The sequence below is a fragment of the Schistocerca piceifrons genome, chromosome X (assembly GCF_021461385.2).
Source record: "Schistocerca piceifrons isolate TAMUIC-IGC-003096 chromosome X, iqSchPice1.1, whole genome shotgun sequence".
Lineage (NCBI taxonomy): Eukaryota > Metazoa > Arthropoda > Insecta > Orthoptera > Acrididae > Schistocerca > Schistocerca piceifrons.
Window position 1 is genome coordinate 528,053,039 of NC_060149.1, and position 21,628 is coordinate 528,074,666.

General features: G+C 43.1%; 1 protein-coding gene across 4 annotated transcripts in view; it reads left to right on the forward strand.

Annotated features, from left to right (window-relative positions):
* LOC124721577 (1-acyl-sn-glycerol-3-phosphate acyltransferase alpha-like) overlaps positions 1-21,628 on the forward strand; it is a 787,251-nt gene that overhangs the window by 202,496 nt on the left and 563,127 nt on the right. Inside the window, exon 1 of one of the 4 annotated variants that reach the window (XM_047246621.1) lies at positions 2,604-2,851. The exons of the other annotated variants lie outside the window; for them this stretch is intronic. The gene's annotated coding sequence lies outside the window, so the exon portion shown is untranslated. Of the gene's footprint in view, positions 1-2,603; positions 2,852-21,628 lie in introns of those variants that run through there. 4 annotated transcript variants of the gene reach the window in all.

The window sequence follows — 21,628 nt, forward strand, 5'->3', positions numbered from 1 at the left end:
ATTCGAACCTGCGTCCGTAGCGGTCTCGCGGTTCCAGACTGCAGCGCCTAGAACCGCACAGCCACTTCGGCCGGCTTGATCGAAAAGTTGATGTCTCTTAAGGAAAATGTTTTTATGCTTTTTAATTCCATATTCGGATTTTATGGCTATAACAGCAGCGCTAATAATGTAATTCTATTCGAAAAATTTTAATGGGCACAATAGAAACAGTATTAACATACATTAAAACGAATTGTTGAAGGACATTCAGTGCCCGTTATTGTTAAAACAAGACCGGCATGGTTTTTTTACACCGTGACATTTTAATATTTGTATGTAATGAGATGTCAATAGGCGATGAGGTATTGTTAAGCCTCTAGATTTGTTAAGCTGCTAAATTTGTTATTGGTAGATTAGAACAAAGCAACAGAAGTGTTACAGAGATTCTTTGGGAACTGATGTGGGAATCCCTGGAGGAAAGGGGACGTTCATTTCGATAAAAACTATTGAGAACCGGCCTTTGAAACTGACTGCAGAACGATCATAATGCCGCCCTACATACATTTCATGTAAGGACTACGAAAGTCTGCAAGACCTTAAATGAGGAAATGAGTCACAGAGTCACAGTCAACATAATAGTATGCCAGTAGCAATTGATGATGATGAGTCTTCTGTGCACCCGCTCATTCCCTCTTTCAAGAGTCACTATCGTGAACAAAAGTTACGTGATTGTTGACAAGCGAAATTATGAACACTACAGTTAGATTCGAGCAGTCTCAACGGGTTTCAAACCACAGATCAGGAATATTGCAGCACACACCATCGAACATGTCGTAGATACATCCATTCACTAGCGTATGTTCCCAACAACAAGGCATACCTAAAAGTGCTGTATTGATCACAGCTGAACAATCAGCCAGTTCCTGGAATCAACGGCCTGCCCGTGGACACTCACCTTACAGTGGCAACACCCAGACCTGCAATAAGTCCTCCTGTGATTTCGCCACAGCTAACAAATTCACCGGAATCCTCTTACTCACAAGAATGAACTGATAGTTACGAATTGTTGGAGTTGGGATACATAGATGAAAATTAGCCATTATGTATGTACGATATGTACGAGAAAACAATAAAAATGCTTTTCTTACCTTACTGTAACTGACTGCTCTTCCTCGACTGCTGCATATTTTCTCACTACAGTATCTTGATGTGATAATTTTGTGCACAGTATGCACAGCAGCTCGTCGAATGAGCTGTTAGACATACGATAATAGTTGAACTTCTCAGAATGCTCACATAAATCCACGTGTAATGTATGAAAATGCTCCGTAAGTAATCGTTTCCTGACAATTGTATGGACCCAGAATTGTCGACTTTGCTTTCATCGTTGATATATTAGATACATAGCTACACATCTTGGTTGTGCATTATTGTCGTCTCCACGTTCCCAAAAGGTGTCTGACGGGTGCGTTATTGCCCCGACACTTCTGCCGGTGATCTACAGTCTGTCGTGTGCGCCTCCCCCCCCTTCCACCCTCCCCTTAACCTGTTAAATAAGAGAATGGCTTTTTCTTCCTCTGGCATAACAATAGAGTACATGGTTGTGAACAGGACTTAATTTCGGCCAGAACGGCGTTCCAACGCAAAACAACATCCGAATTTTACTGTTGGCACTACACACGCTGGCATATGACGTTCACCGTGAATTCGCCATATCCACATCCTGCCATCGAATTATATTGTATATCGTGATTCGTTACTCCACACAATGTTTTTCCACTGTTCAATCGTCCAATGTTTACGTTCCTTACACCAAGCGAGGCGTCGTTTGGCATTTACCGGCGCGTGTGTGGCTTACGAGCAGCCGCTCGACCATGAAATCCAAGTTTTCTCACCTCCTGCCTAGCTGTCATAGTGCTTTCAGTGGATCCTGATGAAGTTTGGAATTCTGCGTGATGGGCTGGATATGGGTTCAAATGGCTCTGAGCACTATGGGACTCAACTGCTTTGGTCATAAGTCCCCTAGAACGTAGAACTACTTAAACCTAACTAACCTAAGGAGATCACACACATCCATGCCCGAGGCAGGATTCGAACCTGCGACCGTAGCGGTCGCGCGAGTTATCATAGCAACTGACAACACAAGCTACGAGGCATCCGGGGTGTTGACGGATCGTGTGCGGTGGCTGCCGTCCGGTACCTTCCCGTGTGAGAAAGCCTTGAGATACGACGTGAAGGTGTAGTATCAAAAGCAGTCGCCATATCGCTGTCGATGGAAAGCCCGAGCAGATACCGTGATTTCTGGAGCTGTGACGTAAAGTGGTCGAGCCGTTGGATTTCTGCACAAGCAGAGCCCCAGCGACTGACGGCAGTATTCTTCCATCAGCTACGCGTCCGGCGCTGACTAAACCCCACACTGAGCACTGCGCATGACGCAAGCGGACTTGGTCCGGCCACGCCGCTCACACGAGTGACGTGTCGCAACCTGTGAAGAGTGCGAATCGCGCGACCGTGTCAGCCGATGTCCAGAGGGCAAACTCGTGCAACCGCCCCGGTCGCCGGTGTCACGGTCGGGTGCAGATAACCCACTCGCAAACCAGACACATTCGTACGACGCGCACTGTTTATCGACTGACAATAGTGTCAACGTTTTAAGGGATGTAACTACCGCGTGCGGATTGACCTTCCGTTGTTACTGTCGGGCCTCAAAGACCCAGCGTGATTAGTTTTTGGTACTATAACCGTGCCGCATTTCGTGTAGCTTCTTATCTTTCACTGTTGTGAAATTTGATTGTTGAATGTGGATCGAAGTTCATTGTGTAGGAGTGAATTTGAAATGTCTGTGTCTGCCAGAATCGCCGGTAGCAAGCAGGTAAGTAATGTTTGGGTCTGCAGGACCCACAATAGCACTTTTGATATCTTCTTTTGCAACACAAATACGATCTCATCTCGCATTCAGTACGCTGAATCACCCTGTTGATTTCAGTAGAGAGCTAAAATGGATGAGAGAGGAGATGTGTTAAACTATATATAACTAAATGAAATGGCTAATAAAGAATTAGGTGATGAAGGTGTAGACTCAGACTCCGAACTATATGGTGGACACGATACACAAAGTGAAGGAGGTGGAGATACAGTGATACAAATCAGAATAATAGTAAACTTTTTTTTTTGGTAAGGACAATCATGCTAAATGGATGGAAGACACTCCTGATCATCGTATCAGGACTAGGAAACATAATATATACCATCACTTATCTCAGGTGTGAGGGGAACTGCGCAGGATCAGTCCCCTAGAACTTAGAACTACTTAAACCTAACTAACCTAAGGACATCACACACATCCATGCCCGTGGCAGGATTCGAACCTGCGACCGTAGCGGTTCCAGACTGTAGCGCCTAGAACCGCTCGGCCACTCCGGCCGGCCGAACGTATTTGCAATGAGAGGGTGAAAGATATGCCCTCTGCAACTACAATTTCTAGCATAGATGGTTATAAAGTGTAGAAAGCCCAATAGAGTAATAGATTTCGCTTGGATTAAAGCCCATTCTTGAGTAATGTATTATGAGAATATCATACAACGTTACGTACACGTAACAGCGCCTCGAGCTGCAGTATGGCAGCTATAAAATTCCTTTATTGAAACTTCAGAGTAAGACACAACAATTTTAACCTTTATCGTATAATCGTATCACAGCAGTTTCTCAAACTGCAGTTACCTATATTTTTCAGGATGTTTCAAACAAAATCACGAATAATTAAATATGTAAATGCTTTACGAAGAAGGCAACATTTGCACTACTGTGTAGGTATTTTCAACGCAATACCAGCAGTGTATACTAAATAAAAGTGTTCAGCACATTTTCACATTTTCCTTCCGGCCACTTCGGCCGGCTATTTGGTTAAAACTTAATCTTTCGCTTCCAGCAGCGGACGCAGAGCACACGAAGACGTCTCGTTATTTGTCGGCACGCTGGCTTAAACATGCACTTTTGCATGTTGCTAATAAATATTTGTCGCATCTTCATGAATGCCAGAGAAACTTTTGTTCGGAATTTGGTAGATGTTCCCTCGCTTCGTCCAGCTTTCAGCAGGTGCCCTAAATCTAGTCTGCAGAAGCGCTGTGTTATTAAAAAATGTTTGTTATACTTTTCAAACAAAGCGTTAGATTGCAGCTCGAATTTCCCATTAATGCCTTTCAAAGCACGAGAACACACGCGTCCGTGTAACAGGTTTCAGCAAATATGTACACGGGGCCTGTCAACCGGAAGCTCCGGCGTTTGCATTTTATAATGCGTGTTATGGGTAGAGTATTTTGAAAGCTTGTTCGTGTAATATTGACTTGTCTATTCTAAATAAAATATTGCTGTATACTACGCAGTTTAAGAGTTTCATCGTTACTCTGGTCATAAGCCATTGATAGTGGTAGCTTCTATGGCTACGGATATTACAAGGAACATTAAAAACGGTACGACAATATTTTTTCTTAGTAAGAGTGGAAGGATACAAATTGTTGAGTATCTGCGTACTCAACATCAAATATCAGAACGAAGACGTAGAACACAAAGGGAAAAAATTCAGAAGCATCATTCAGTATTCCGTAGAGAAGTTTGTGCCGAGCAAGATCATAAGGGATGTATACACCCGCCATGATGTTACAAAACTACTACGTAAACAAAGAGAACATCGCACATTCAAGACAAGTCAAAAACCTTGCTGATAATCAAAATCCGAAGTAAGTGGAAATAAGCGCAAGGAGAGCAATGAGAGAGGCGTTCAGTGGCCCAGAACGTAAAATTTTGCCAATTGATGTGACCGAAAACCCTATCAAAGTACATTCGTGAAGTGTGTCATCATTATTGAAATAACATTAATTATGAAGTTTTTGAAAGCAGCCACAAGTCGCACTTTGTATTTTTTAATGACCCGTTTCGTTCTTTAAATGAACAAGAGCATAATCAGAATATACAGTTTAAAGTTGGTAGACAGCATTAAAGATGGACTTTAAAGATGGTTAACAGCTCCAAACATTAATCTAGCTGTACTATAGTACATAAACATAACGTTTAAAATACGTTTCAAGTACACTAGTAAATGATGACACCGACAGCGCCAACTTTAAACTGTATATTCTGATAATGCTCTCGTTCATTTGAAGAGCGAAACCGGTCAATAAAAAATACAGAGTGCAAGTTGTGGCTGTTTTCAGCAGTTTAGTTTTAACAGTCGCTCCCCCTGCAAGCAGCGTCTGCTCTTGGTAGCATTAATTACGATAGAAACATCAGGTATAATCAATACTTGCACTGCACCAATTTTATCTGCACATAGCGGTAAATTATACATATTGCTGAGTCTTATAGGTAGTGGTGAATAATGAATAGGACAGGAAACACAGCTATAACATACTGATTACTATTATTTATTTATATATTCTATTTAGCTGTATGTACCTATTATTAATCATGTTGTGGGTTTTGGTGCAGAGATCTGTTAAACACAAATGTAAACGACAAAATGCGCATTGGATAAATGATGCAGTTGCGCAGTTGGGTGCTGAGCAACTGTTATCTTCCGTACTCCAGGTAACATTTTCAGCAGCATCAAAAGCATCACATTCAACTGGAAATGTCATTTTCTTTCTTGAGCATGTTGTTGAATATGGGGGCATTGAGCTGATTATGATTAAGTGCTTGAAGGCTCACGATAGTGATACAGCTGTGAAGTATCCGTGTTGCCAAGTAAAACTTGCTCATAAAAATGTTTAGCTAACTTTTTGTACTGGCGAAAAGAGTATACATCCAAAGGTTGAACAAGGGACGTTGCGCCAGGCGGAATGGTATTATCTGTATCTGTTTATCTGAAGCTACGAACAGGTCCTGTTGGAGTGAAAATGAACCTAGAACCAGATAACGTTTTGTTCCAATATTAGAGGACAGACTTACTCTACAATTGTTCACGAAACGCTTGTCCACTTTGCCTGATTTTGAAGCCTTCATGCATACGTTCGGAGGTCGGTTAAGAACTTTCTTTTGCACAAGGGGACCAAATATACCACTTGGCTGATGGAAGACAATAATCCGTTGAGAAAGAAGTCTACCTTCCATGGATATAACTGGCTGAATTGTGTACGAATGTGATATTCCAGACGCTGAGCCGGCCGATGTGGCCGAGAGGTTCTAGGCGCTTCAGTCTGGAACCGCGCGACTGCTACGGTCGCAGGTTCCAATCCTGCCTCGGGCATGGATGTGTGTGATGTCCTTAGGTTAGTTAGGTTTAAGTAGTTCTAAGTTCTAGGGGACTGATGACCTCATGTTACGTCCCATAGTGCTCAGAACCATTTGAACCAGACACTGATTGCACCCCGACTATCGTGTCTCGTTCACCCATGCAAGATAGTGTGTGGTCTCTGTGACTGTCATAAATGCAGATTGGTTGGTATTTAGAATTTTAGCTTCTGTATAATTAGCAACGGTAGTGTCCATGAATTCAGTACCAAATGCAGTCGCATAAATCTCTCTTCTTGCGGTTGAGAATGCTTGTGTATTAAAAACTGCGTAACTTTGCGATTCACAATTTTGTTAACTGCCTTGAAATTCCTCAAGCAGGTAGATTCATTTTTGGATTCCGTCAGTCCAAGCCCACTAGTTTGAGAAGTAGACCAAACGTACTGCGATATGACATTGAGCTTCTTAAGTTTTGTTCCTTGTTGTTCCTAACATTTCTGGTAACGGGATACATAGTTCCTGTCCTTGACCTTTCTGAAGTGATTCATTGATCATTATTTATTTTTTTGCTTCAGTTAACTTCTTGATATGATTGAAAGGAACATAGACATTAGCTACATCATCAGTGAAAGGGTCATAAAATGGTTCGACATCAGTAATGTCCTCGGAAGGCATTTGCACCAGTTCTTCATTCTCCAGGACTTCGGTGATAGTTGCATCTTCAAGTTTCTTGATCAAACGGAATGTAGTGTTTGCAGTCTCTCTCTTCTCTTCACGTAGTTCACTTGATGATGACGGTAATTCAGTCTAGTGTAAAATGTATAACACTTTGTTTGTTCCATTCTCATTGTGCACGATACAAAAATAAATACAAGATATACACTTGCTGTTCTCTATATAACTCAAACACAAATACTATAAAGTTAGAAAATACTTCACTTGCACGGCCAAGGCACATGCTGCTGCGCACACGGGTTACCTGCAACTGACGTTCTGTTACGACCCATTCAGAATGGGCAGCTAAAATGTGCGTTACTGACATCTAGTCGATCGGTTATGTCTACATAGAAAACATGAGTTCAATGCCCGCGAGACACTTCGCGAATGTACCTTGGAAGAGGTTCTGGCTTTAACGTAAAGTCAGTAAGCGCATTGAAATCATTCATCCAGTCACTCAGAGACCACACTGGCACCGAAACAGGAGATGATAGAGAAAAGGCCGAAACACTGAATTCGGTCTTCCGAAAGTGTTTCATCAAGAAAGGTCGTAATACGGTCCCTCATTTCAGTCACCGTACGAACATCGAAATGGAAGATATGAAGCTAAGTGATGGCGGAACAGAAAAGCAACTACAATAGCTTAGTACTGGAAAGATATCAGAATCAGATGAGATACATGTCAGATTCTACAGAGATTATGCGAAAGAACTTGATCCCTTACTAGCAGCAGTTTATCGTAGGCTGCTGAAGCAGAAAATGGTATCTTTCGACTTGAAAACAGCTCATGTCATTCCCGTTTTCAAGAAGGGTCATATGACAGATGCACATAATTATAAGCCTGTATCACTGACTTGAACATGTTGTAGAATTATGAACCATGTTTTGCGCACATATATTATGTCGAGTTCAGAGGACGAAATCTGCTCCATAGAAATCAACATGGATTCCATAAACAGAGATCTTGCGAAACAACTCGGTCTGTTCTCCGAGAGATAAACAGTGCTGTAGACGTCAGCCTCAGGTTGATGCCATATTCCTGGATTTCAGGAAGATATTGACCACCGTCCTGCACTGCCGGTTAGTGTAAAGAAAGTACGAGCTTGCCGATTATCGGCTGGCCGCTGTGGCCGAGCGGTTCTAGGAGCTTCAGTCCGGAACCGGGCTCTGCTACGGTCGCAGGTTAGAATCCTGCCTCGGGCATGGATGTGTGTGATGTACTTAGGTTAGTTAGGTTTAAGTAGTTCTAAGAATTAGCTTACAAAAACTTGTTCGACCGATTCTTCAGTATTGCTCAATATTTTGGTACCCTTACGGGATAGTACTCATAAAAAAAATGGTTCAAATGGCTCTGAACACTATGGGACTTAACATCCGTGGTCATCAGTCCCCTAGAACTTAGAACTACTTAAACCTAACTAACCTACGGACAGCACACAACAGCCAGTCATCACGAGGCAGAGAAAATCCCTCACCCCGCTAGTCCTCATAGAAAAGATGTAGAACATCCAAAGAAGAGCACTACGTTTTGTCACAATGTCGTTTAATTGGCGGGAGAGACTCAACATTTCTGCACAGTTGTTAATTAATCTTCTACAGACAGTCAGCTACATGGAGTTTGATTTTCCTTCCTAATGAGTTGTATGCCGTACTAAGATGCGGGCTCGTCGTGGAAATTTCTGTTGCTCTGTAGATCTTACTGAACCACGCCCAATCCGGCAGCGTACAGACTGTTCATCAAGGAACTCACATATCTCAGTATCAAAGTGCGCTGGAGCTCCGTCATGCTATAACGACACGATCTGTGATTCCCTTGCCTTCGATCTGAGGTATTAACCAGGCTTGCGTCATGTCCAGTGAAGAATTTTCATCAATATACCGTTGAACATTTGAACAGGCATGGTGATGACGTGGTGGCACGCACCACGAGGCAGGTTCACTTTCAACTTCTGCACAAAATTGAGATTTTCCTTAGACCAGAAAACAACATTCTCTCTTACTGAACAGTGATAAATCGCACATTCGTGAAACAACACCACTCTTGAACGAAACAACAAATCGCGGCAGGCGGCAACTCCTTGCTGCGGATGGATTTCATGGAAAACTGCTCCGTTGACAGCAACGGCGAGCACGTTTCCTCTTACGTTTTTCGTACGTCCTGTATTCAGCCTTTTTTGGCACTGTCTGCAATAAAGCACGTTTCTCTTAATGAAGCAGGGTTACTTTGTGAAGTGGGACCTTGACAAAGCAATCTGTAAACGCATTCATTACCTCCGTCTATGCTCCCTTGTCTGTGAACGTTAGTGCACAAACTGGCCGCTAATCGCTCCTCAGCAGTGTAACTGTCCGTTCACTTCACGATCGAAACAATGTAGTACTGAAAAAAAAAACATACAATGCTGCCAGCAATGGTTTTCGTCAGCCTCAAAGCAGGGATACAAATAAAACACCTGTATGTTCACACAATTCTAGAGAGTAAAGCTGCACATGTTTATATGCCATTTAGGTGAGTACCCGCCATTGTCTGGTTATGTATGTATTCCAGCCTTCTGTTAGTCCATCTCCTGCCTTCCGTCTCCCTGTCCACCTCCTCTAGCCCCCCTCACCCTCCCATTCTCTTTCCATATCCTACTGCCCCTCTCTCTGTCCATTTCCTCCTCTCCTCTTTGTCCATTTCCTCCTCCCCTCTTTGTCCATTTCCTCTTTCCCTCTTTGTCCATCTCCTCCTCCCCTCTTTGTCCATTTCCTCTTTCCCTCTTTGTCTACATCTACATCTACATCTACATTTATACTCCGCAAGCCACCCAACGCTGTGTGGTGGAGGGCACTTTACGTGCCACTGTCATTACCTCCCTTTTCTGTTCCAGTCGCGTATGGTTCGCGGGAAGAACGACTGTCTGAAAGCCTCTATGCGCGCTCGAATCTCTCTAATTTTACATTCGTGATCTCCTCGGGAGGTATAAGTAGGAGGAAGCAATATATTCGATACCGCATCCAGAAACGCACCCTCTCGAAACCTGGACAGCAAGCTACACCGCGGTGCAGAGAGCCTCTCTTGCAGAGTCTGCCACTTGAGTTTGTTAAACATCTCCGTAACGCTATCACGGTTACCAAATAACACTGTGACGAAACGCGCCGCTCTTCTTTAGATCTTCTCTATCTCCTCCGTCAACCTGTAACCTCCCCCCTCACTTACCGACCTTAATGACAGTGAAAAATTAAACCGCGTGTACCTAATGGTAATTTTGGAAAAGCAATCGTCACCGAAGTTAACCTGTCGGTAAAGAGGGAGGAAAGGGTTACATCTAAATGAAAGGAAAAATGCAAATGAAACTGGTGGAAATTAATTTTGAAAAGGGGTAAAGTTAATAAAGAAAGTAAATGTGCGGCCGTTACGTTAACAATTAACTAGCGGTAATTAGATATTTGAGATTTGGGGGAAATCACGGTCGCCAGTCCTAAGGACAATTACTATAGTAACTGAAAAAGAAAGGTTATTACACATATAATTAACACTAGAAGCGTGGCAACTGAAGGTTGACACGTGTAGTGTGAAAACTGAAAGTTTGTCAGAAGTAATAAATTTCGCTACACCCTGACTTAATTTAGCAAAAGAATTAAATAAAACCGGAAAATCGAAAGTTAATTTAGTGACTGAAGTTAATAGTGAGCTTTCTTTCTGAAGCACATCGAAATTCAGTAACATACAGTTAGTCTTGGACTACCTCAACAATCATTTCAAAAGCTACTTGAATCTACGCAATTTAGAAATAAGAGATTTAACTTTGATCTTGAATTAAATGATTCTGAACAATTAACAATAGTGAAATTTAGTACGTACCAAGCTGAGCTGCAGTCACAGGTAAGCTAAAATACGGTAACAAAGCTCGCACTCTTAATTCGTGCTTGTGTAATCTGAATATTGTAGCCAGCTCTGAGACTTTGACTGAACTTTGAAATTAAAGCAGCGAAATAGAATATTACTTTAATGCTGGCGTTTGAATTTCAATGACACTCGGGTTCATTTCGGAAAAGGAAGGGACTCTGCTTGGCAATGCAATTGGGACAATGAGCAACAAACGTTCATGCTAAGTTGCTGTAATTATAGTTACGAAAATGGAACAAGATTAAAAGCTGAGGTCTGCCATACAGCTCTAAAACTTTACGTGCGTCCAGTCTTCCTTGTTGGTTGATTGAAGGTTCGAAGCCGTCGATCGAGGAGGTGGCGACAGTCACTCATTGTCGGCCGTCGCTGTTGCAGAAGCTGGATGTTGGCGCGCCTTCTTCTCGACACGGTCACCAGGCGAAACGGGCTCTTGATGTGCGCCAGCTAATGCTTCCCGTCCGCGACACCATGTCAGAAACTATCATCGCGAGTCGAGCGCAATTACATGCTGCCAAACCCCGAAAGCGCGGCAACTCGCGGGAGCGTCACACAACACACCTGCTCCACTCGCTACTCCCGCCACACTCTCCGACTGCCCGCGCTCCACGCGCAGAGTTAACACTACCAAAGATCCTACAAACTTTGATTCTTCACACGACCTATCGATGTAATCGTTCGATAGCAGTTTTCCCTAGGCAAGACCCAGCGTAAAAATACAAATAATCTTTACACAACAAACCAATTACACATCGACATAAATGCATAAATATATATATACAAACAGTAAAACAATTACAATATATAAAGAGACAGAAATGTCATATCTTGAGGTAACAAAACAAGGAAAAAAATAATAGTACAATAGATGGAAATAGGAGGATATGCATTTCCGGCGTTACAAACCCGATCTGGTACACATCCCACACTGATGAGCAATACTCAAGTATAGGTCGAACGAGTGTTTTGTAAGCCACCTCCTTTGTTGATGGACTACATTTTCTAAGCACTCTCCCAATGAATCTCAACCTGGTACCTGCCTTACCAACAATTAATTTTATATGATCATTCCACTTCAAATCGTTCCGCACGCATACTCCCAGATATTTTACAGAAGTAACTGCTACCAGTGTTTGTTCCGCTATCATATAATCATACAATAGAGGATCCTTCTTTCTATGTATTCGCAATACATTACATTTGTCTATGTTAAGGGTCAGTTGCCACTCCCTGCACCAAGTGCCTATCCGCTGCAGATCTTCCTGCATTTCGCTACAATTTTCTAATGCTGCAACTTCTCTGTATACTACAGCATCATCCGCGAAAAGCCACATGGAACTTCCGACACTATCTACTAGGTCATTTGTATATATTGTGAAAAGCAATGGTCCCACAACACTCCCCTGTGGCATGCCAGAGGTTACTTTAACGTCTGTAGACGTCTCTCCATTGATAACAACATGCTGTGTTCTGTTTACTAAAAACTCTTCAATCCAGCCACACAGCCGGTCTGATATTCCGTAGGCTCTTACTTCGTTTATCAGACGACAGTGCGGAACTGTATCGAACGCCTTCCGGAAGTCAAGGAAAATAGCATCTACCTGGGAGCCTGTATCTAATATTTTCTGGGTCTCATGAACAAATAAAGCGAGTTGGGTCTCACACGATCGCTGTTTCCAGAATCCATGTTGATTCCTACATAGTAGATTCTCGGTTTCCAAAAACGACATGATACTCGAGCAAAAAACATGTTCTAAAATTCTACAAGAGATCGACGTCAGAGATATAGGTCTATAGTTTTGCGCATCTGCTCGACGACCCTTCTTGAAGACTGGGACTATCTGTGCTCTTTTCCAATCATTTGGAACCCTCCGTTCCTCTAGAGACTTGCGGTACACGGCTGTTAGAAGGGGGGCAAGTTCTTTCGCGTACTCTGTGTAGAATCGAATTGGTATCCCGTCAGGTCCAGTGGACTTTCCTCTATTGAGTGATTCCAGTTGCTTTTCTATTCCTTGGACACTTATTTCGATGTCAGTCATTTTTTCGTTTGTGCGAGGATTTAGAGAAGGAACTGCAGTGCGGTCGTCCTCTGTGAAACAGCTTTGGAAAAAGGTGTTTAGTATTTCAGCTTTACGCGTGTCATCCTCTGTTTCAATGCCATCATACCGAAGTGTCTGGATATGCTGTTTCGAGCCACTTACTGATTTAACATAAGACCAGAACTTTCTAGGATTTTCTGTCAAGTCGGTACATAGAATTTTACTTTCGAATTCACTGAACGCTTCACGCATAGCCCTCCTTACGCTAACTTCGACATCGTTTAGCTTCTGTTTGTCTGAGAGGTTTTGGCTGCGTTTAAACTTGGAGTGAAGCTCTCTTTGCTTTCGCAGTAGTTTCCTAACTTTGTTGTTGAACCACGATGGCTTTTTCCCGTCCCTCACAGTTTTACTCGGCACGTACCTGTCTAAAACGCATTTTACGATTGCCTTGAACTTTTTCCATAAACACTCAACATTGTCAGTGTCGGAACAGAAATTTTCGTTTTGATATGTTAGGTAGTCTGAAATCTGCCTTCTAGTACTCTTGCTAAACAGATAAACCATCCTCCCTTTTTTATATTCCTATTAACTTCCATATTCACGGAGGCTGCAACGGCCTTATGATCACTGATTCCCTGTTCTGCACTTACAGAGTCGAAAAGTTCGGGTCTGTTTGTTATCAGCAGGTCCAAGATGTTATCTCCACGAGTCGGTTCTCTGTTTAATTGCTCAAGGTAATTTTCGGATAGTGCACTCAGTATAATGTCAGTCGATGCTCTGTCACTACCACCCGTCCTAAACATCTGAGTATCCCAGTCTATATCTGGTAAACTGAAATCTCCACCTAAGACTATAACATGCTGAGAAAATATATGTGAAATGTATTCCAAATTTTCTCTCAGTTGTTCTGCCACTAATGCTGCTGAGTCGGGAGGTCGGTAAAAGGAGCCAACTATTAACCTAGCTCGGTTGTTGAGTGTAACCTCCACCCATAATAATTCACAGGAACTATCCACTTCTACTTCACTACAGAATAAACTACTACAAACAGCGACAAACACGCCACCACTGGTTGCATGCAATCTATCCTTTCTAAACACCGTCTGTGCCTTTGTAAAAATTTCGGCAAAATTTATCTCTGGCTTCAGCCAGCTTTCTGTACCTATAACGATTTCAGCTTCGGTGCTTTCTATCAGCGCTTGTCCATCTCCTCCTCCCCTCTTTGTCCATTTCCTCCTCCCCTCTTTGTCCATTTCCTCCTCCCCTCTTTGTCCATTTCCTCCTCCCCTCTTTGTCCATCCCCTCCTCCTCTCTTTGTCCATCTCCTCCTCCTCTCTTTGTCCATCTGCTTCTCCCCTCTTTGTACATCTCCTCCTCCCCTCTTTGTCCATTTCCTCTTTACCTCTTTGTCCATCTCCTCCTCCCCTCTTTGTCCATCTCCTCCTCCCCTCTTTGTCCATTTCCTCCTCTCCAATGTTTGTCCATTTTCTCCTCTCCTCTCATTGTCCATCTCTTCCTTCCCCCATGTTTGTCTGCCACTTCCTCCCCTCTCTTTGTCCATCTCTTCTTCCCCTCTCTCTGCCCATCTTCTCCTCCCCTTTCTCACCGTCTACCTCCTCCTCCACCTATTCTGTACATATTGTCACTATCGTATCAGTAAGAGGCTAGTGGTTTTATTCCTGATCGTACCTAATATGTGTATCAAATATGGTTGAGGTCGTTACGGGAGTTTAGGATAAGCTTTTCACCCATGGTTTTTTCAGCACAAGCACATGTCACATATATTTCACATATTCCACACACATTTGTACACGTATTTCACCTGTATCTCCAGTGAATTTCTCGTAACTCAGTGATTATGACGTCGTATGTCCGAAGCAACGTGTCGTACAGTTACATACCTTTGCAGATACGTATTGTGGTATATGTGAATACTGTCTGCAAAATGTGTCACGAATACAGTTAGTAGTAAATAAGTAATAACACACCATGCTTCACGCGGCAGTTTTACAGCATAAACAGTGACAATGTAGTAACCGACCCTTTTTTTTTTTTCCTTTCGTCACTCTCTAGTGGCTGTCAGCGAGAAAAAGTTTCTTAATGGTTTGAAATTATGTGCGAAGTTTGTTGCAAGACATAAAGTGCTCCCACTAAATTAAAGGTACTCGCACGGCGTGAGTTACAGTGCTTTTTTTACCCTCACCCCATTTTCTTTGACAGATGAGTGAATAGTACTCCAGAGTACAAAGTTCGGTTGCAATTGGTCCAGTGGTTTAATGGGAGATGTGTAACAAATGCATGCATACGTACTTCCGCACGTACGTTCAAATGGCTCTGAGCACTATGGGACTTAACATCTGAGGTCATCAGACCCCTAGAACTTACAACTACGTAAACCTGACTAACCTAAGGACATCACACACATCCATCTCAGAGGCAGGATTCGAACCTGCGACCGTAGCGTTCGCGCGGTTCCAGACAGCAGTGGCTAGAACCGCTCTGCCTCATCGGCCCGCACGTACGTACGTACATTAACTTTTATAATATGTGTATAGATACCGCTGACGTTCTATAATTCTGTAACAGACTGACATGTTCTATGCTCATACACTCCGTAAACAGAGATCATGGCAAACGCAGCTCCCTCTATTCGTCCTTGTAATCCAGAGCGCCGTACACAAAGGCGCCCAGGTGAATGCTGAGTTCCTTGACTTCCGGGAAGTAATGGGTAAAGTTCCGCACTGTCTTTTAGTGAACAAATTACGATCTTACCGAATATATGACTAGATTTGTGACTGGATTCAGGACTTTGTAGGAGACTGAACTCAATAGGTTACTACAAACGGTACAAACTCGACTGATATAAATGTAAGTTGCAACGCTAGACGACTGTGGAGAGGTCATTAGTGGAAGGACCAGCAGTTGACGCTGAGGATATTTAAACGTAATATGTTGCGCTTACACTGTCCGAATAAGCTCCTTCAAAAGTACACTTTAGGAATTTCAACACTAACTCTTTCCGTAGCTCACAACACCTCTCTTGCCCATTGGAGTCGTTAGTGAATATACGATCTCATAGCGAAATTGTTGGAAATAAATTGTAACAACCGTAAAACACCTAGGGGTAACCGTCCGGAGTGACCTAAAGCGGATCAGCACCGTAAAACTAATCGTAGGAAAAGCAGATGCTAGCCTGAGGTTTATTGGAAGAATGTTAAGTAAATGTACAACATCCACGAAAGAAGTGGCGTGCAAAATACTTGTCAGACCGATTCTTGAATGTTGTTCACCAGACTGGTCCCTCATCAAGCAGGATTAAGAGAAGAAACAGAGAAGATTCAACCAAGAAAGGTACATTTCGTAATGAGATCTTTAGGTAAGCCCGAGAGCGGTTACGGATATTCACGAACGACTCCAGTGGACTTCGCTACAAGACAGTGTTGTGAATTACGGAAAGAGTTAGTGTTGAAATTCCTAGAGCGTACTTTTGAAGCAGGTTTGGAAACATATTACTTCCTTCCACTCATGTCTCACGAATAGACCTCAGCGAGAACATTAGAGAAATTGGAAACCTGCAAACAGCTGTTCTTCGCGTGGACCATTCGCGAATGGAACAGGAGTGGGGGATATGAAAGGGATGGTCCCACATAGTATAAAGTGGCTTGCGGAGTGTAGATGTAGATGTAAAAGAGGGGTATAGGGGCTTCTCGAACATTGTGGACTTAGTGCATTGGGTAAAGTGCATGAGATTAGATAAGATTAAATTAGATTAACTCTTCGTTCCATGGATCCATATTGTGGTCTTCGTGGTTGTGGAACATAACAGTTTTCTACATTATGTAATATTAATAAATATACAGTACTAATAATGTCAGTATATACGGTACATCAATTGATGCTCTTCAGAAATTTATCTGTGGAGAGTAGAATGTGGCTACTGGTAAATCTTTCAGGCTTCCCTTCAACTGAACTTCATTTGTAGCTAAATTTATTATGGTTACTGGCAACTTATTGAAATTGTGGTTCCTGAACACTGGACTCTATTTTCGACTACAGTGTCTTTATTCTTCATGTAGGTTGTTCTTCAGCAATTAGATCCACCACCTAGCGGAGCACTGTCGTGTTAAAACCAATTCTCGGATTGAGGACAGCTTCATTTGCAAGTACCATGAGAGGGGTTTCCAGTAACAGAGACAGTCCACGGCTTGTGTGTTGGTGGGCCTCTGAGGTGCGCTGTGCGCCCGACGAGAACAACGCCGTCCCCGTCCGCCGAATGATGCAAGAGGCGGCGCGCCGTGGCTTTGCTGTCAGCGCCAGGCCTGTGTATCAGCCCACGTGCGCAGCATTGTAAATGGCGATCGCCAGCGACTCCGTTGCTTTGTGACCCTTCCGCGCTCCTTTCGATACGAAAACGTGCTCCCATTTTTTCTGCCTTGTTCTCTCGGTAACTTCGCCTAACTGTTTGAACTGTTCTGCAGTGCAAGTTAATTACTGAAATTATTTTCTTATCACAAGTAAATTGTGTTTCAAAAGGATTCATCCATTTTCACAAGACTGTACAGGATGTTGCAGGAGGAACAGTAAATAGTGACGAAAAAAATCTTAACACCAAAACATTATGTATGTAGAGTAATGAAAGTTAGGGACTACATTTGTGTGGATCAAATATATCACTTATTAACATTTAGAGCAAGCCCCCATTACTCACACCAACTAGAAATCTTCTCCAAATCATCTTGTATCTTCCTAAGTCACTCAACTTAGACACTTTACCATGCACCACAGCATCATCAGCAAACAACCGCAGATTGCTGCCCTCCCTGTCCGCCAAAGCATTTATGTATATAGAGAACAACTGCCCTGTCACACTTCCTTTGGGCTCTCGTGACGAAAGCCTTGTCTCTGATGAACACTCGCCGTCAAAGACAACATACTGGGTTCTACAGGGTGTTACAGAAAGGTACGGCCAAACTCTCAGGAAACATTCCTCACACACAAATAAAGAAAAGATGTTATGTGGACATGTGTCCGGAAACGCTTAATTTCCATGTTAGAGCTCATTTTATTACTTCTCTTCAAATCACATTAATCATGGAATGGAAACATACAGCAACAGAACGTACCAGCGTGACTTCAAGCACTTTGTTACAGGAAATGTTCAAAATGTCCTCCGTTAGCGAGGATACATGCATCCACCCTCCGTCGCATGGAATCCCTGATGCGCTGATGCAGCCCTGGAGAATGGCGTATTGTATCACAGCCGTCCACAACACGAGCACGAAGACACTCTAGATTTGGTACCGGGGTTGCGTGGGCAAGAGCTTTCAAATGCCCCCATAAATGAAAGTCAAGAGGGTTGAGGTCAGGAGAGCGTGGAGGCCATGGAATTGGTCCGCCTCTACCAATCCATCGGTCACCGAATCTGTTGTTGAGAAGCGTACGAACACTTCGACTGAAATGTGCAGGAGCTCCATCGTGCATGAACCACATGTTGTGTCGTACTTGTAAAGGCACATGTTCTAGCAACACAGGTAGAGTATCCACTATGAAATCATGGCGGTGAATCGAGGAAGTACAGTACATACTGACGAAACTAAAATGAGCTCTAACATGGAAATCAAGCGTTTCCGGACACATGTCCACGTAACATCTTTTCTTTATTTGTGTGTGAGGAATGTTTTCTGAAAGTTTGGCCGTAGCTTTTTGTAACACCCTGTATTACTTAAGAAGTCTCAGAGCCACTCATACATCTGTGATCCTATTCCATATGCTCCTACCCCCGTTAACAGCCTGCAATGGGGCACCGTGTCAAACGCCTTCCAGAAATCTAGAAATATGGCGTCTGGCTATCATCCCTCATCCGTAGTTCACATTATGTCACGTGAGAAAAGGGCAAACTGAGTTTCGCATGAGTGACGCTTTCTAAAACAATGCTGATTCGTCGACATAAGCTTCTCAATCTCACGAAAGTTCATTATATTTGAACTGAGAATATGTTAAAGAATTCTGCAGCAAACCGAGTTTAGAGATATTGGTCAATAATTTTGTGGGTCTGTTCTTTTACCCTCCTTCTGTACAGGAGTTACCTGCGCCTTCTAGTCGCTTCGGGCTTTGTGCTGGGCGAGAGATTCACGATAAATGCAAGCTAGGTAAGGGGTAAATACCGTGGAGTACTCTCTTAGGTAAAATCTAAATGGGATTCAACGGACCTGGTGATTTATTTGCTTTCAAATCTTGCAGCTATTCCTCTACGCCAGGGATGATTATTGCTATGTCGTCCATACGGGATCTGTGCGATGGCCAAATGATTGTATGTTTGTACGATTCTCCTGTGTGAATGATTTCTTGGACGTGAAATTTAAAACTTGGGTTTTCGTTCTGCTATCTTCAACTGCCCCACCAGACTGGTCAACAAGGGAGTGAATGGAATCCTTAGACGCTATTAGCGATCTTACATAGGACCACTAGGTTATAAAACAAGAACTGTTATTTCAGTTTTTATCCGATATTTCTCAATAATACACTGACGGAAAAAAAATCGGAGCGCCAAAAACCAGTTAATGTAGGGTAATGAAATTTCGCGAATAAATTTGTCTAGGTAATATATTGAAGTGACTAACATCGAAAGATCACAGGTTAATGTAAGCGCGAGGTAAGCCACTGCAAGTGTGAAATGCTGGTACATTTATAACTGGTGTAACCGCCAGAACGTTCAATGCAAGCGTGCTAACGTGCATGCCTTGTGTTGTACAGATGCTGGATGTCAGTTTATGTAATGGAATGCCCTTGGTCGGTCAATGCATCGACGGGTAATGTTGTTTGTGAATGACGCTGGAGTTGCCGTCCGATGATGTCCCGTATCTGCTCGATTGGAGACAGACTGGTGATGCAGCAAGCCAAGGCAACTTGTCGACACTCTGTAGAGCATGTTGCGTTACAAAAGCGGTATGTGGGTCCATGAAAGGCAGCACAACGGGTCCAAACATCAAATTGACGTATACATTTGCGGTCAGGGTGCGTGGCATAACGACGAGAGTGCTCCCACTGCGCTATGAAATAGCGCCAGCATTCATGTACAGTGGCTACATTCCTGCCAAGTCATTTTGAAACATCGCAGAAGGAACATACAGATTCTCTGGCCCTATTACGAGCACACGACCTCGTTCAAATTCAGTGACGTGTTGACCACGGCGTGTTTGTCGCCTTAAAGGCATTCTTGACTAACATAGCTCATCACGTCCAGCCTCTAACGCTTACGACCGTTACAGCGTGTGTTTAAAGCAAACCTGATGTCACATCTCATAGAAGCGCTACCAGCGCTATTCTGATGCGAATGTTGTGAAATCTGAACAGAAATCACCTTTCAAATGTAGAAACACGCCTACCAACATTCGTTCAAGTCGCACAACTCTTTCTTCGTGTTGCGATTTTTTTCCGACAGTGTATTTTTTGAGGGTGTAGTATATATTAGAGATACAGGTTGTTACAGAGAGTTATGTTCATTTCACCTGTTGGTACTACAGCTGTTTCGGGTGGGTTTATCGATTGCCATTTTTGTTTTGAAGTTGAAATTGTGCAGTTGTGCTTGATTTTACATAATCGAATTTCTCTGTTTTTATTTTGATTTGTCGGTCAACGCTACTGTATTTCTTAAGTATGTCGTAGGTATATCGACATGGTATTTGTGTACGGGTTTTCTAATGGAAACGCAGCTGCTGCTATTGGATCTTGTAGATAATGCGGTAGACTATAGCGTAACCGCAAAATACCAGATACAAGTGTTTACGCGTACTCTCATAAAAGTATGTGAGACTGGAGCACTGCCCAGGATCCATCTCTCATCTGTACGTGCAAATGAATAGTGTGTGGATGAAGAAGAAGACATTCAGTTCGTAGAACGTAGTCCTTCCAAGCAAACGCAGAGCTTCTACATGTATCGGTGTTCCGCATACAAAAATATGGCGGACATTTCGTGTGCACGGACTCTATCCTTATCGTTTAGAGGGGATTCAACACCTTCGGCAGAGAGATGTTGCTTTGAAAGGGCACGCCTGATTTCCTTCCTCGTCGTTGAATCAGTCAGAGCTTGTGCTCCGTCTCTAATGACCTCGATGTCGGCGGGACGTTAAACCCTACTTACTTCCTTCGAAAAAGAGATGAAGGCAGGCGACTGGAATTTTGTCGTTGGCGAACTGCAGATCGCCTGGTAATACTCTGTCAATATTCTTTGCTGATGCCATTTTCAGTCGTGACGGTGTCAACAGCTTTCGTAACTCCCATTGGTGGTCCGACGTAAACTCATATGTCTCTGTGGTGGCACGGTATCAAGAACGCTTCTCTCAAAATCTGTGGCGTGGTATGATACAGGCGACTGACTTGTCCTGCTTTGTTACCACATCGTCTTACAGAGCACTGTTATCTAGATTTTCTTGAAAACGAGCTTCCAGCGTCATTGGAAGACGTTCTTTTGGCTAGAAGGATGGATATGTTCTTCCAGCATGACGACGCCCTTGTACATTCGTCATCAGGTGACACTTCATGTAAATCTAACATTCCCTGAAGGATGGATCGGCAGAAATTGTCACGGCTCTTGGGCACGAATTTCCTCTGATTACAGTTTTACATTTTTTCGTGTATGGATCGTTGAAAAGCAAAGTCTACATTGAAAAAGGAAACAATATAGACGATCTCATGGTTGGAATTATGAATAATGCTGTCCTCGAAACAGAAGGCCATGCGACCCCAGAGTTACACGTGGTGTTGTCAAGAGAATTCGAAAGTGCAC